This window comes from Glycine max, chromosome 6 (genome assembly GCF_000004515.6).
Source record: "Glycine max cultivar Williams 82 chromosome 6, Glycine_max_v4.0, whole genome shotgun sequence".
NCBI lineage: Eukaryota > Viridiplantae > Streptophyta > Magnoliopsida > Fabales > Fabaceae > Glycine > Glycine max.
In genome coordinates this window covers 30,947,725-30,964,829 of record NC_038242.2, presented here as the reverse complement: position 1 = coordinate 30,964,829, position 17,105 = coordinate 30,947,725, and positions in this window count along the sequence as shown.

Here is a 17,105-nt window from a genome sequence, read left to right as displayed (position 1 = left end):
TGGTGTTTTTCCCTAAAAAACCAAACGTGAGGAGTGGGTAAAGAAAGAAAGAATGCATGCTAGAGATAAAATGCAGGAGTGATTTGATTCGCACAAGCTTTTTGGAGTAGAAACATGGGACCAACTCATTTTATTTCAAAAAGTTGTATCTAGTCAAGGTCTGAGAGACCATACAAGTTTCCTAGCGATTTCTAATTATGTGGGCCATTAAGTCTATCATATGCTGACAATAGCCGAGAAGCCCATGAATTTCTTCGGGGGCGGAGTAGGTGTCCGCCATCGCCTTGGCCTTGGCTAACAATCGGGGAAGTTCCTGACTCCCGTTCAAGGTAAGAGCAAACCGATCCATCCACATGGTTGCCTCTTGGTGTAAAGAGTCGATCACCCTTCCTCTAGCCTCTTTTTCTGCGTATACTTGGGCGTACTCGTCCGCGATCCTATGCTCGTGGGCCATGGCTAGACCTAACTCTTCTTGGTACTGGGCGATGATAGCTAGCATGTTGGTCTCCATCTCGCATAAACGCTGAGACAAGCTTCTTTTGGACCTTGAACAGGCAACTAACTCCTCTTTCAAAACCATGCTATGTGCTCGCGACTGGTCCCTCTCTTCCCTTCGCAGCTTGAGTTCATTTTTGCTACCCCACAGAGCTCCGCGAAATTTGTTCCGGCCATACTCTTCCTTGCGAGCCCTCTTGGTCTCTTGTTCAAGGGCTCGTGCGGTAGTTGCATTCTCTTCCCGTAATCCGGCACACTCCTTCCGGATGTGTGTAGCGGCCAACTTGAACTTCTCCTTGGCAAGTTTCGCCTTTCCTAACTCGCTTTTGAGAGCTTGGACTTCTTCGTCCTCTTCCGGTGCTTCAAAACTCTCTTCGCTGACGACTTTTAACTTGGCAAGCCAATCTAAACCTCGTATATGAACTTTCAGCCATTCATGGTAACCACCAATGATGCCATTACAAATGCCCCTAAGTTCTTGATCTTTCCTTAACGGGGTTTCCCATGCCTTATGGATTCTTTGTATAGCCTTGAAATTTTGTGCGCCGAAATCCCTCACAAGGAAAGGAGACATGCTTTCTTCCATCGGTGCTCCCCTCATGGGGTACCCTAGTTGTCTTATAGCGAGCGCGGGATTGTAGTTAATACAACCCCTCGTTCCTATCAGTGGAATGTTTGGGTACCCTCCACATGAGAAAAGGACTCCCTCCTTTCCTTCCTTCCATCGGGGGAACCAATTGATTGTTCTACCTCCTATTCCTGCCAAAAGCTGGTCCCAATCTATTCTCCTCTTTTCAGTACACGAGCGATGGCTCTGGAGCGGACATGGATGCCTTGTGTCTTGCTGGAACAAGTGTGAAACCAACCAAACACAGAGGGCGGGCAAGCAACAGATGATCCGTGCGCTACTCTTTTCGCACCTTCGGTTAAATGTGTCAAATAAATCTGCCAAGACAGCCACCACCGGACTTTCCTTGCTATGGTGGTATGCAAGGAAAGCGTCGATTGCTGCTAGGTCCACCAAACCATCTACGTTTGGAAAGAGGACAACCCCAAAAATTAGCAACGCTAACACATCCATAAACAGGACCCAATCTCCTTGATTGGCCATACCCCTCGCCTTGTCTTCTAGGTACCTCCGTGGTAGGCCCGCTATGCCGTTCCGAATCTATTTTATGCGGTCCAAACCTCTTGTTGAATCCTTGACCACAGTTGCAATTCTGCTCAAAGAGGGGAGACACCCGGAGGAAAGGTATGGTTTTCTTCCCCCGAGAGGACATCCTTGAATTTCCTCAAATTCTTCAATGGTTGGTACCAATTGGAAGTCTCCGAACGTGAAGCATCTCAAAGGCTGGTCGTAGTATTGGGTGAGTGATGCAATGGCTTCTATGGATATCTCTGCTATGGTCAACTCTAAGATCTTTCCGTAAATCTTGCGGAAGGCTTGCATTTGGAGAGGTTCCATCAACCGCCCTAATTCCTTGATGTTGGTGGTATCTAGGCCTTTAACCTTGACTTGGTAAAACCTCTTGCTGGTTTGATTTGTCCCCATGCTTACTAAAGTGAGACAAAAAGCTGGTGCAAATCAAAACTCCGATATCTCATGGGTGGAATGGATGAATGCATGAAGGAATGAATATGACACAACTGTAATTTAAGAATGCGGGTGCCCGGGACATTGTCTCCTTTTTAGACACAACGTCTAGGGGTAGCAAAGTGCCCCAACGTATGTATTTAAAACGGTGACCCGGACCTTCCATTGATTTGTCTATAGAGGGGATCAAGACAGAACCCCTATGCGATGCATATGCAAAAGGCGCAATAGCATGACAATATTCACTGAACATAAGCAAAAGGGTATATGATATTTATGCATGGCAGTGTGAAAAATGGCACGCAGCGTGTTTGCCCCGTGCCCCTATTTAAGGGACCTATAAGGGAGAGAACTAACTAGGCATTTAGTGATAACCCCCAAGGTAGTCATATCTCTCTTGATAGTTTCTAGAGATATTATCCCCTTCGAAGAACATACGGCAGCAGTAGGGACTACTAGCAACAATATGTTTTCAAAGAGGAAAACTCTAGATGAGGGTTCACTGTAATCAAGCGAGTCGGAGACCTAGCATGATCACAGATCCACCTCCACTCCTTATGCTCCCATGAACCCGGGTATAGGGCCCTTTTTCAACTCACAGTGTGTGCAAATAGTGTTGGTGTTTGTGTGCATCAAATGAATAAATATTTACCTCATGCATACATTTTAAAACGTACTAAAAGCAACAAAGATTTTATATACACAAGAACATAATGAAGGGAAACCAACAAAGGAGTAAGTCATGGTAAAGCATTGCACAAGATTAAATGGCCTAACTCTCTAAAAATTGTCCCCAGTGGAGTCGCCAACTGTCGCAACCTACCCTTCGGCGGGAGGGCGACACGAGACTCGCGGGATGCGTGTTCCACGAAAGGAATACGCGCGGAGTCGCCACCAACGTTTATTTGAGGAAAACGTCGGAAAAACCGGAAAAGACGCGATCTACGAACTTTTAAGTGAAAGGTTCGGGAGTTGTATTTACGCACGGGGGAGGTATTAGCACCCCACACGTCCGTCCCAAGCGACGGAAGCCTTTAATCGAATGTGCAAACATGACTTTGATTTTTAATGTTCCCTTTTTATGTCTTTATATCCTTTATACCCTTTTTATATTTTTTCTCTTTTTGTGGTCGACAAGGGTGTTTCCCTTTGCTCCTACGTATTCCTCAATTGCGATGAGGAAATCAGACCTACGTAGTTCTTTTTTATCAAGTGATTCTTTTTTACTTAAAAAGGTGATCATTTTAAGGCGTTGGACCTTGAAAATGATCCATTTTACTTAGTAAGAAATTGAAATGACAAACTTCAAAAACCTATTTTTATGGACGAGCTTGACTAGGCGAGTTGATTTTAGCCTTAGTTTCACTTTTAGTTATTAGTCAATTCGACTAAGATTGAGAAATCCCAAAGAGAAAACGTCCAATTGATTTTTCGCTTTATTTTACTAAAAGGTATTATATTATTATTTTACCTCTTTTTGATTTCCAACGTGGTTATGGCACGACCGAACGGTCGGAATTCGTTTTAACCGAAGTTAACGGATAATATAATTCAAACGATCGGTGGAAATTTATTTTATTTTTAGTTTAAGCGATAAATGACTTAAATAAAATGGCTTAAGCACGTCAAAAAGGGGTATAAAAAGTAAATAAAACGAGAATAAAAATACACGAAACACAATGTGGACCACCACGGGTACATATAATGAATCGAAAAGCTTGGTTCGAGGTACTTACCCGTTGAAGATCGAAGAAAGAATGAAGAACGTCGAAGAACGGTCGAAACCTTTGCGAAATTCCTCACGGAAACGTTTCGGAAGCGCCTCGGCTTGAATTTTCTTCACGGAAACAATTTTTCCAAGCAAATTCGAAAGAGAGAGAAGTGCCTAAGGGGCTGAACCCTTTTTCACTTCACTTCTCCCCCTATTTATAGAAAATTGGGGGAGAAGCTTGCCACCCAGCTCGCCCAGGCGAGCAGGGTTGCTTCCTCTAGAAGCAACAGCCTTCTGGAGGAATCTTCTGGAGGGCCCAAGTGGGCATGGTTGCTATTTGCACCCCCATTTTTACTAAGTACACTCCCCCCTGCCTTTTTTTGGTGATTCTTTTTTCGTAAAGTTACGGAAACTTACGAATTTCGTAACGATACTTGTTTTCTTTCCGTAATGTTACGGAACCTTGTGGATTACATAATCATCCCCTTTTTGACTTACGGAATGTTACGGAACCTCACTAATTGTGCAACGATGCTTCCATTTGATTTCCGGTGTGTCACGGAACCTTGCGGATTGTGCATCAATATTTTCTTTTGTTTTCTGGCACGTCCTGGAATTTCACAAATTGCCTAATGATGGGTGCTAAGCACCTTACAAGGACCAAACAAAAGTCGCATGTCATCAAGCAAAGGTCCCCGGACGAAATTAGGGTATGACAGGAGGCCATGGATAAGAGCTTGGAGGAAGAAGGAGATGAATGAAGGGAGAGGGAGAGAACATCACGAATTTTTGTGCTCTAAAAGAGCTCTGAAATCTGAAGTTAATATTCAAATGATCAAAGTTCCAAAAAAATGCACACACATGAGGGAAATTTGAATTTCAATTCAAATTTCACTTGAATTTGAAATTGAAATTGTGGAGCCAAACTTTGGAGCCAAAATTTCACTAATTATGATTAGTGAATTTTAGTTATGGTTCAGCCCACTAATCCAAGATCAATTCCAAGATTCTCCACTAAGTGTGCTTAGGTGTCATGAGGCATGTAAAGCATGAAGGACATGCACAAAGTGTGACTATATGATGTGGCAATGGGGTGTAGTAAGCAAATGCTCACCTCCCCCTCTAAAATTTAATTGGATTGGGCTTCTACCAATTCAATTAAATTTATTTCCAACCACACACATCAAATATTCACTTAGTGCATGTGAAATTACAAAACTACCCGTAATACAAAAACTAGTCTAGGTGCCCTAAAATACAAGGGCTGAAAAATCCTATATTTCTATGGTACCCTACCTACAATATGGAGCCCTAAATACAAGGCCCAAAATTAATGAAACCTTAATCTAATATGTACAAAGATAAGTGGGCTCATACTTAGCCCATGGGCCTGAAATCTACCCTAAGGCTCATGAGAACCCTAGGGCCTTCTCTTGCATCTTTGGCCCAATCTTCTTGGAGTCTTCTATCCAATGCCCTTGGGGGGTAGGATTGCATCAGGCTACATGCCCTCGCCTTCAGAGGGCTACACATCCTTCCCTTCAGAAGGCTACACACCCTCACCTTTAGAGGACTACACGTCCTCACCTTCAAAGGACTGCACGTCCTCGCATTCAGAGGGCTACACGCCCTCGCCTTTAGAGGGCTGCACGCTTTCACCTTCAGAGGGCCGCACGTCCTCAAATTCATAGTGTTATACACCATCACCTTTAGAGAACTACATGTCCTCGCCTTTAGAGGAATACACGTCCTCGCCTTTAGAGGACTACATGTCCTCATCTTTAGAGGGCTACACGTCTTCACTTTCTGAGGGCTCTACATCTCCGCCTTCAGAGAACTCAAGGTCCTCCACCCTTAATACTTAACCGAGACTTGCACTCCTGAGTGAGGGGCCTGTAGTTTCCTTTTATTAGTTCCTGGGCCACCCCCCTAATCTCGAAGGAGGGCCAACTATGCAATGCACAACCAGAGGATGGGGCAGGTCTTCGACTTTGATGAGGAGACTATCACACAGCTACTATGCATACATGGGCAAGATTTCACCCAACCGCTGCAAGGAGACGAGTTGGATCATGCGCACCAACATATGGATGACATTGCTACTTAGCAACCTTCTTCCCAGCGACCACCACTCTGATCTCCCCTGCCAAAGTGCCAGCTGGTTTATGCCATCATGACATAGGTAAGTATGCACGTGGCTCAACTGGTCTCTGATGCCATCTACTGTTTGCAGGGATCGCGCTCGCAAGACACCCAGTGGACCCGAAGAAGTCCAACAGGGCCCTGAGGCTCTAGGTCTGATTACGGGCCTCTGTCGGTTCTACGGAGTGACCACCACTCCGATCTGTTGGATCAAGTGGCCTCGGAATAATTAAGAAGGGGGGTTGAATTAATTATTAATGAACATTTACTAATTAAAAATCTATCCTTCTTAATGTTACTAGATTCAATTAGGCTTTTACTACAAAGTTTAGAAAGTAAAGAACAAAAATAGAAACTTAACCAAAAGTAAAAGCGATAATTAAAGTGCACAGCGGAAATTAAAAGTGTAGGGAAGAAGAAGACAAACACAAGAATTTTATACTAGTTCGGCAACAACCAATGCCTACATCCAGTCCCCAAGCGACCTGTGGTCCTTGAGATTTCTTTCAACCTTATAAAATCCTTTACACGTAAAGATCCACAAGGGATGTACCCTCCCTTGTTCTGTTTGAACAACCAAGTGGATTTACCCTCCACTTGAACTGATCCACAAGAGATGTACCCTCTCCTTTTCTCAGTTACAATAACCCAAGTAGATGTACCCTCTACTTGTACCACAAAGGATGTACCCTCCAATGTGTTAAGACAAAGTTCTCAGACGGTTAGTCCTTTGAAACTTTGTGAAGGGGAAACAAAAGATATCTCAGGCGGTTAGTCCTTTGAAATCTTTTGTTTAAGGGAAAGGGAAGAATCAAAAGAATTCTCAGACTGTGTCATTTTGAATTCTTTGAAAAGGGAGAAGGGAGACACAAAAGAATTTAGGCGGTTAGTCCTTCATTCTTTTGGAATAGGGAGAAGAAAGACACAAATAGAATTCAGGCGGTTAGTCCTTGGCAAATTCTTTTTAGAAAAGGGAGAAGAGAATTAAAAAGATGAATAACACACTTTTGTTTTCTGTGAAAGAACAAAGTTTGGAAACCATAAAACTCAGAAAGCTTTTGGCAAAGGAAGAAGAAGAAGAAGTTCAAGAAGATGTTCAAAGAGATTCAAAGGTTGTAAAAGAATATATGAAAAAGTGTAAGTTATTGAAATGCAAGTTAAGGTCTTGCTTTTATAGACTCTTCATGTCTGGTCAAGAAAAATCATTGGAAGAGTTATAACCTTGAGAAAAACCTAAAAACCATTGGAAGAGTTACATCTCTTGATTTTTATTCAAAACTTGTCACTGGTAATCGATTACCAAAACCATATAATCGATTACACAAAGAATTTTATGAAAAGATGTGACTCTTCACAATTGAATTTGAATTTCAACGTTCAGATACACTGGTAATCGATTACCAATATATTGTAATCGATTACACCATTTAAAATCAATTGGAACGTTGCAAATTCAGTTAAAAGCTTTTGAAATCAAACTTTGTCACTGGTAATCGATTACAGGAAATTAGTAATCGATTACCAGAGATTAAAAACTCTGGTAACTTAGAAAATTTTGAGAAAAACTCTTCTAAAAAAAAATTGTGCTATGTTTGTTTTTTGAAAAATCTTTTCAATACTTCCCTTGTGAAGTCTTCATGATTTCTTCTCTTGAATCTTGAATTCATCTTCTCTTGAATCTTGAAATTAAACTTCTCTTGATTCTTGGATCTTCTTGATTTCTTCTGATGAAACTTGAAATTAAACTTGATCTTGAACTTGTTGACTCAATCTTGAAATCATTCTCTTGGGCTTTTTTCCATCATCTTTGTCATTATCAAAATTACTTGAATCAACTTGATTCATCATCATGAAGCTTGCTTCTACATGATCTCCCCCTGCCGAAGTGTCAGCTAGTTTATGCCATCATGACATAGGTAAGTAAGCACGTGGCTCAACTGGTCTCTGATGCCATCTACTGTTTGCAGGGATTGCGCCCGCAAGACACCCATTGGACCCGGAGAAGTCCAATAGGGTCATGGGGTTTCCAACTCTGATTACGAGCCTCCGTTAGTTCTACGGAGTGCCCGTCGCCCCCAGCATGGTCATCAAGCCCCCTACTAACTGAGCTTTCATCAAGAAGTACTGCGCCCCCAGACAGGCATAGGGCGAGACACCATAGCAGCCTGGGGATGGCTGGTAGCGGGCAATAGACGCACCGCCGCCACCTCCAAAGCCCCTCAGCTCATCTACAAAGGCTGGAGGGTTGCCTATGACCTGTGGCCGACCAGCAGTCGACCAAGTCCAAAGCCAAAGGTAAGCAAAAGTACTAGCCCATGATCGACAAGTCATCACGCATCTGACTCAAGACGATAAAGAAGCACTACTAGGAGGCAACATAGAATTGGCTACGAAGAAGCTCCCCGCGAAGTGGTCTAGGAAGGGCACCATTGAAGAGGATTCCAGTGTGGCCCCACATGCCGACGTAGGCTTTGGCAATCACCGATTCTAGAGCGTGTAACATCAATAGCGTTTCGAGGCCATCAAAGGATGGTCATTCCTTAGACAGAGACAGGGGCAGTTGAGGGATGATGAATTTCCACACTTCCTTGGAGGAGGCGGAGCCATACAACCGGGATCACCAAACTTGTGATTTATCCTTCATTAATGCTTTCAGTTCTTCTATTATTTTGTTATTTCCCTTGTGATCTGACATTATCTGCTTCCAATTATTATGTCCATTGTGATTAAATTGAACATGCAGTTATCTATCGCATTGTGAGTAATTTACCGCTTTTGGCATATGGTCGTACTTACTTTACGATGATTTTTCCAAAACACAAAAATGTGTGTAAGTCTGGTGTACTTTCGTTCACACACCTTTTTTCAATAAAATGTAATCTTGGGTATCAACCATGCCCAGGTTACGAGCTGTTTTTAATCTTTTGAGAAATGGCTGATACAAGAAAACAACAAAAACAAATAGGAACAAAAAATATATCTTTCAGCTGAAAAGCCAGCACGCTTTTGAAAAGAAATAACTTACAGCTTTTCTTTGAAAAAGATTCATCGATCAAAACAAAGGGTTTTGTTAAAAAATGTGTATACACTTGAAGAGTGAATGCTGTGAAAATTTTCCCGAACACCCAAAATGGACTCGGATGAATGCATGAATTTCTAAAAGAACATGTTTTGGAAACACTGGGTTGACTTAAATAAGGAAAATGAATCATGAGCCCTAGTGCCACATGACCATAAAAACTTGATGCTTGAGTGTCCACATGGGTGCATGCATGACCAGTTTTGCATAAAATTTCCAAATTATCATTGTTGCATGTGTGTCATGGAAATAATGTGAGACATTCCTTTATCCCTGAACCGCTGGCCAAACCAATGCCCTGACATATATCATGTCCAATCGTTCTACAAGCCTTGAGCCAAAATCCCAACTCACCATAAACCTTAACCCAGGGTGAGAATGTCCATCCTCGCCCTCGGAAGAAAACAAGAAAAGAAAAGAAGAAAGTTCCTGTCGCAACATGCCCTTCGCGGGCGAGCGAAGGAAACCGGTCGAAATGAAAATTCTAAGTTCGGGAGTTGTATTTACGTTTGAGGAAGGTATTAGCACCTCTTACGTTTGTCTCAAAGGACAACAACCTATTTTTCAGAATTGTGGAAATTGTGTTATCTTAACTTTTAGTTCTTTTTATTTTTTGAGGTCGACAAAAGCGGGGCTCTTCCTCCTACGTACCCTCCATCGAAGAGGAAATCATACCTACGTAGTTCTTTCTTATGCGTGAATCAAGTGATTCTTTTTACTTGAAAGGTGACCATTTTAAGGCGTTGGACCTTAAAAATGATCCATTTTACTTGGTAAGAAACTGAAATGATAAACTTTGAAAACCCTATTTTTTGTGGACGAGCTTGACTAGGCGAGTTGATTTTAGCCTTAGTTTCACTTTAGTTATTTGTCAATTCAATTAAGAATGAGAAATCCCAAAGAGAAAATGTCCAATTGATTTTTCGGTTTATTTTACTAAAAGGTATTTTTTTTATTATTATTTATTATTTTACCTCTTTTTTGATTTCCAACGTGGTTACGGCACGACCGAACGGTCAGAATTCTTTTTAACAGAAATTAACGGATGATACAATTCAAATGATCGGTGGAAATTTATTTTATTTTTAGATTAGGCGAGAAACAACTTAAATAAATGACTGAAGCACGTCAAAAGGGGGTAAAGAAAGCGAATGAAAACGAGAATAAAAATACATGAAACAAAATGTGGACCACCACGGGTACATAGAATGAATTGAAAAGCTCGGTTTGAGGTACTTACCCGTTGAAAACTGAAGAAAAAGAAGAACGAACGACGAATGTTGAAGAACGGTCGAGAATCTTCGCGTAATTACTCACAGAAACGTTACAGAAACGTTACGGAAGTGCCTCGGCTTAGATTTTCTTCACGGAAGTAATTTTCCTCAGCAACTTCGAGAGAATGAGAGGTGCCAAGAAGCCTGAACCCTTTTCTTCTTCACTCCTCCCCCTCTTTATAGCAAAATAGGGGAGGAGCTTGCCACCCAGCTCGCCCAGGCGAGCTCAGCTCCCCAGGCGAGCAAGGTTGCTTCCTCCAGAAGCAACAGCCTTCTGGAGGAAGGATCTGGAAGGCCCAAGTGGGCCAGATTGCTATTTGTACCCCCTTTTTTACTAAATGCACTCCCTTCTATTTTTTTGGTAATTCTTTTTCCGTAACGTTACGAAACTTTACGAATTTCGTAACGATACTTATTTTCCTTCCGCAAGGTTATGAATCCTTACGGATTATGTATTTACTCTTTTTTAGCTTTCGAAGAAGTTACGGAAACTCACGGATTGCGCAAAAACACCTCTTTTCGATTTCCGCCACATTACGGAATTTCACGGATCGCGCAAACCTGCTTCCTTTTGATTTCTGACACGTCTCGGGACTTCATTTATGGTGCAACAAAGGACGCCAAGTATCTCAAAGCGGCTAACCAAAGGTTGCATGTCATCAAGTAATAATCCCCGAACGAAATTAGGGTATGACAGTTGCCCCTCTTTACTTACCTCTCATCGGAGATAAGAGGAAAGCAAAGATAGGACACTGATTTCTCCCGTCCTGCCCTTTCCGTGATGACGACTCTCGTCTCTACTCCTTCTTTTTCTTCTGCACAAAACAAGATACAAACAACAACAAGAACAACGAATATAATATACATATACACATATTTGGCGAAGGAACCGATCCGGAAAACAACAGAAGAACGTATTTCCCAGTCACCAGAGGCTTCGCGCTTGATAATGGACGACACATGAACAGCGCTAGGCAATGACATTCATGGGGCTCTGAAAAAAGGTGGAGAATGGAGGATTGCCTTGAGGGTCCGCACTTAGACAATCATGAAACATAGCTCCAAACTCGAAGGTGGAGGGCACATGAACAGCGCTAGGCAATAACCTTCATGGGGCTCCGAAAAAGGGTTGAGAATGGAGAATTGCACTAAGCAATCACTACGCATGGCTCCAAACTCAAAGGTGGAGGACGCATGAACGAAAACGCAATTCATAGGGCTCCGAAAAAGGATTGAGAATGGAGAATTGCACTAAGCAATCACTACGCATGGCTCCAAACTCGAAGGTGGAGGACACATGAACGAAAACGCAATTCATGGGCTCCGGAAAAGGGTGAGAATGGAGAATTGCACTAAGCAATCACTACGCATGGCTCCAAACTCGAAGGTGGAGGACACATGAACGAAAACGCAATTCATGGGCTCCGGAAAAGGGAGAGAATGGAGAATTGCACTAAGCAATCACTACGCATGGCTCCAAACTCGAAGGTGGAGGACACATGAACAAAAACGCAATTCATGGGGCTCCGAAAAAGGGTGAGAATGGAGAATTGCACTAAGCAATCACTACGCATGGCTCCAAACTCGAAGGTGGAGGACACGTGAACGAAAACGCAATTCATGGGGCTCCGAAAAAGGGTGAGAATGGAGAATTGCACTAAGCAATCACTACGCATGGCTCCAAACTCGAAGGTGGAGGACACATGAACGAAAACGCAATTCATGGGCTCCGGAAAAGGGTGAGAATGGAGAATTGCACTAAGCAATCACTACGCATGGCTCCAAACTCGAAGGTGGAGGACACATGAACGAAAACGCAATTCATGGGCTCCGGAAAAGGGAGAGAATGGAGAATTGCACTAAGCAATCACTACGCATGGCTCCAAACTCGAAGGTGGAGGACACATGAACAAAAACGCAATTCATGGGGCTCCGAAAAAGGGTGAGAATGGAGAATTGCACTAAGCAATCACTACGCATGGCTCCAAACTCGAAGGTGGAGGACACGTGAACGAAAACGCAATTCATGGGGCTCCGAAAAAGGGTGAGAATGGAGAATTGCACTAAGCAATCACTACGCATGGCTCCAAACTCGAAGGTGGAGGACACATGAACGAAAACGCAATTCATGGGCTCCGAAAAAGGGTGAGAATGGAGAATTGCACTAAGCAATCACTACGCATGGCTCCAAACTCGAAGGTGGAGGACACATGAACGAAAATGCAATTCATGGGGCTCCAAAAAAGATTGGTTGGCAAGACCGAACGGTCCACCGGGTTTTTCCACCTAAAAGGAAAACATGCTTTTTGCAAAGAAAAATAGATCATTCGCGAGAGCACCACATCTTAGAGAAACAATATACTTGTGCCAAGGGTAATCTTCCTTGTAACCGAGAATGAAGGGCAGGATGTCAACTTTTAACTTTTAAATGAACAGGCAGGGGAAACATCGGGCTAAGCTGAAAATAAATCACTCATAGTGTATAAAACTCACACAGGCAAGTGTTTTATCCTATTCCCAAACCATTACTGCACCATGACTCTATTTTGCACACGATTTCCTATCGAATCAAAGATCAAACGTACGATCACAGACCAATAGGATTTTCTCGAGGATAGTGTTTTTGGAGAGGAAGCTGGATGTTTCGGTCTTTTCCTCTTTGTTCATGTGGGGTGGGATATTGCCAGACGAGAATGATTTTGAGTGGAAATCTGTCTTGAAGAATTTTTGTCCTCTTTCTTTCATTGATTGAGAATTGCTTCTTTTCCCTTTTCACTTCTTTTCGATCTTTGATCGGGAACCCTTCTTTCCTTTCTTCTGTTCTTTTCTTTATTTTCCTTTTTTCTTTTTTTCTTTCTTTCCATTTCTTCCTTTTCTTTCTTTTCACTTTTCCTTCCCCATCCCTTTCTTCGGGAAATCGGGTTTAGCATTCTATCTGCTCTCCCTTGAGGAGATTCCGCTGTCCTTTGCTTTAGGGAAAAGGAGGAGGATTCTTTTGATGGGCCAAGGTTCAAAAAAGTCTAAGGTTGTGTTTCAATGGGGTCTTTTATCGTGGGAACCCAATCTTGATATCTGGGGCAAAACAAATTTGGGTGTCAAGGTGTCGGTCTCGGGCCGAACTTCCATATTATTCCATAAGGCACGCGTGACAATGATGATTTGAAAACAACGTGCAAAATTAGTCATGGCTACAGCCAGGTGGGCCCTCAAGCATCCCGTTTATGGCATTGTGACACTACGGTTGGGAATTTACCCAGACAGACCCAACGTTTCTAAGTTATGTTCTTTCATCAGTTCAATGCATTCATCTATTCTTATCTCGGTTTATTCCGGAAAATAAACTCTTAGCATCAGTCCCTTGTTTCCAGAAGATGCGTTTGCTCTTTACGAATGATTTATACTTCTTAACTATACATGTCGACCTTCGCGGTCTTTCTTTCTTTTTACTTTTTGTTTTATTTTTATATATGTTCACTAAAATTATACACCTGTGGTCCTTTATGAGGAAAACCTTTCTTTGTACATCTATATTTTTATGCATGACAAACTTTTTCTGTACACGCATTAGAACTCTTCTCTTTACGTCACACGGTCTATATACAAACCCTATTTACATTCAAAGATTTTTTCATTTTTCCCAACACACACTTATAGTTCACACAAAAGTTTCTTCATATACACTCGTTGCTCACACACACAAGAATTCCTTTCCACACATCATTTACACAAAAACCTTCTATACACATTTTCCTTTTACATACATGATGGGTGCCAAGCACCTTACAAGGACCAAACAAAAGTCGCATGTCATCAAGCAAAGGTCCCTGGAAGAAATTAGGGTATGACAATAAGGACACTAATTTTGTTCGAGCGATCTTGCTATTCGACCGGGCAACTGGTGAACCAAGGAAGTGAAACCGAGAAAACATGAGGACATTGAAGTTCTATAGAGTGGAAAACATCAGAATTTTTTTTAAAGCATAGAAACAGAGGATGCTGAGTCCTATGAAGCACAAATACAAGAAACTTACGAATTTCGTAACGATACTTGTTTTATTTCTGTAATGTTACGAAACCTTGTGGATTACATAATCATCCCCTTTTTGACTTACGGAATGTTACGGAACCTCACTAATTGTGCAACGATGCTTCCATTTGATTTCTGGTGTGTCACGGAACCTTACGGATTGTGCATCAATATTTTCTTTTGTTTTCTGGCAGGTCCCGGAATTTCACAAATTGCCTAATGATGGGTGCCAAGCACCTTACAAGGACCAAACAAAAGTCGCATGTCATCAAGAAAAGGTCCCTGGAAGAAATTAGGGTATGACAATAAGGACACTAATTTTGTTCGAGCGATCTTGCTATTCGACCGGGCAACTGGTGAACCAAGGAAGTGAAACCGAGAAAACATGAGGACATTGAAGTTCTATAGAGTGGAAAACATCAGAATTTTTTTTAAAGCATAGAAACAGAGGATGCTGAGTCCTATGAAGCACAAATACAAGAACATTGAGTCCTACAAAAGACAAAAGACGTTGAAGTCTTGTAAAGCGTAAAAGATAGAAGACATTGAAGTCTTTTGAAAGCGTAAAATGACTGAAGACATTGTAGCCTTTTGAAGACAAAAGACTTTAATAGTCTTAGAAATGTAAAGGTAGAAGACATTGAAGTCTCTGCAAGACAACAAACTTTAATAGTCTTGGAAATGTAAAGGGCTGAAGACATTGAAGTCTCTGAAAGACAACAGACTTTGATAGTCTTGGAAAAGTAAAGGCAGAAGACATTGAAGTCTCTGCAAGACAACATACTTCAATAGTCTTGGAAAAGTAAAGGCAGAAGACATTGAAGTCTCTACAAGACAAAAAACTTTGATAGTCTTGAAAAGTAAAGGCAGAAGACATTGAAGTCTCTGCGAGACTGTTAGTTGGTGAAAATGACTAACTTTTGTGTATAAAACTTGTATAAATTGTATCAAACTCTCCCAATTTATGGTTATTTTGTAATGTTATAAGTATTTTCTGTTAAGTATAGGTTATAAATACTTAGTATTTCCATTTTTTGTGTTTAATAATAATTTTCTCTCAATTTCAGGTTAATTAGGTAAGCTTTAGAAAAGGTTGTTTTCACCTTCTCGCTAAGCCAACTTGCTGGCTTAGCGAGCATCTGCTAAGCACAACATTCCTGGGCTAAGCGCGAGGAAGAATCTAAAAGCAGATGAGTTTTACAGGTTCGCTAAGCGCGCCGCTTCATCTCTCTAAGCGCACCGCTTTAGTTCAACCGCTAAGCGAGAAAGGCGCGCTAAGCCAAAAATCACTAACATGCGTTAAGCGGTCCATACGTGCGCTAAGTGCACGAGCACGAACAAGGCCACCTATTTAAGACTGAAATCAGATTTTGTGAGGAGAGTTTGGACTGGACTTTAAAGCTTTGCATGTATAGGGTTTCTAGAGAGAGAAAGGTCCAAGTTCTAGAGAGTTTTGAGAGATTTTGCTATGTGAAGATCTACAGAGACCAGAGCTCGAAGTAGGAATTGGTTTGAGAGCTTGAGATGAGTTCGTAAGTGATTGTGAGATCCTAGAGGTGAAGGATACATCTTCACCACTTGTAGTTTTGCAATCTTTCATCTTGTTCTTCTCTTTGTTGTTAAGAAGGCTTCCTGGTATGGAAAGCTAAATCCTCTGTTGGATCTTCCCTGTAGGTACCTGATGTAAATATATGTTTATATATTTAATGATGTTTTGTGTGTTCTCTGAGCTATCTGATTCTCATTCCAGTATGCCTTTACCTTGATCACATAGATGCATGCTTTGTTAGGGTCATTCAACAGTGGAAACTAGTCTGACTCTAAAGTCCTTGATAGTGCAGGGCTGAGTTGTCGTGCTTTCACGAAGAATCGGGGTGCGATAAGTTAGTTGAATATGTGTGTCTTAATGTGGTTCTGGTTGCGTTAAGTCTTACAAGAGGAATTTGCGGACGATGCTTGATCAGGATTAGGCTAAGCTATCATGAGGAATCGGGGTTTAGTATTTCAAGAGACACCATAAGAACACATGAGCATTGTTAGATAGAGAATATCTTTTTAGCATTAGGCGCCTATTAGGAAGACCAACATGTTCTTTACTTGTTTTTACACATCATTTCTCTCGCGTGATTTTTCTTTCTTTTTGCACAAATAGTTTATACACTTGTTCATATTCACACTTAGTTTTACACAATAGACGCCTATTTGCTGAAATAGCTTACCAAATAACACAAGTTCCCCGAGTGTTCGATACTCGGTTCTTACCGTTTTATACTACTTGTGCGATCTGGTGCACTTGCTGGAAGCCCGAACAAGTTTTTGGCGCCATTGCTGGGGAACTTCTTTTTATTTGGGAAGTTAGCTCATTTTTAGGTGTCTATTCTTTATTTGTTATTCTTTGATTATTTTTGTGAATATTCGTTCATAAATTCTATTTGTCTTTTTCTGTTTACCTGGATAACCATTGTTCTGTTAGTATTTTATATGCATAGATCTCCCATAGGCAATTTAGTTCCTCTGGACTTAGAAATTGAAGCTACGTTGTGAAGGAACAGGGCCGAAAGGAGAAGGAAACTTCTGCAAGACAGAACAGTTGCATCCATTCTTGAGGAGGAGACTCATTTCTCCGACTTATTATCACCTGATTCACCATCATCAAGGGAACCTGCCACTCAATTACCTAAAGCCATTACCATGGCAAAAGAGCATGACCAGAGGATTACCCTTGAGGATTATTCAAGTAGTTTAGTACCATAATTTTTTACCAGCATTGCACGTCCTGAAGT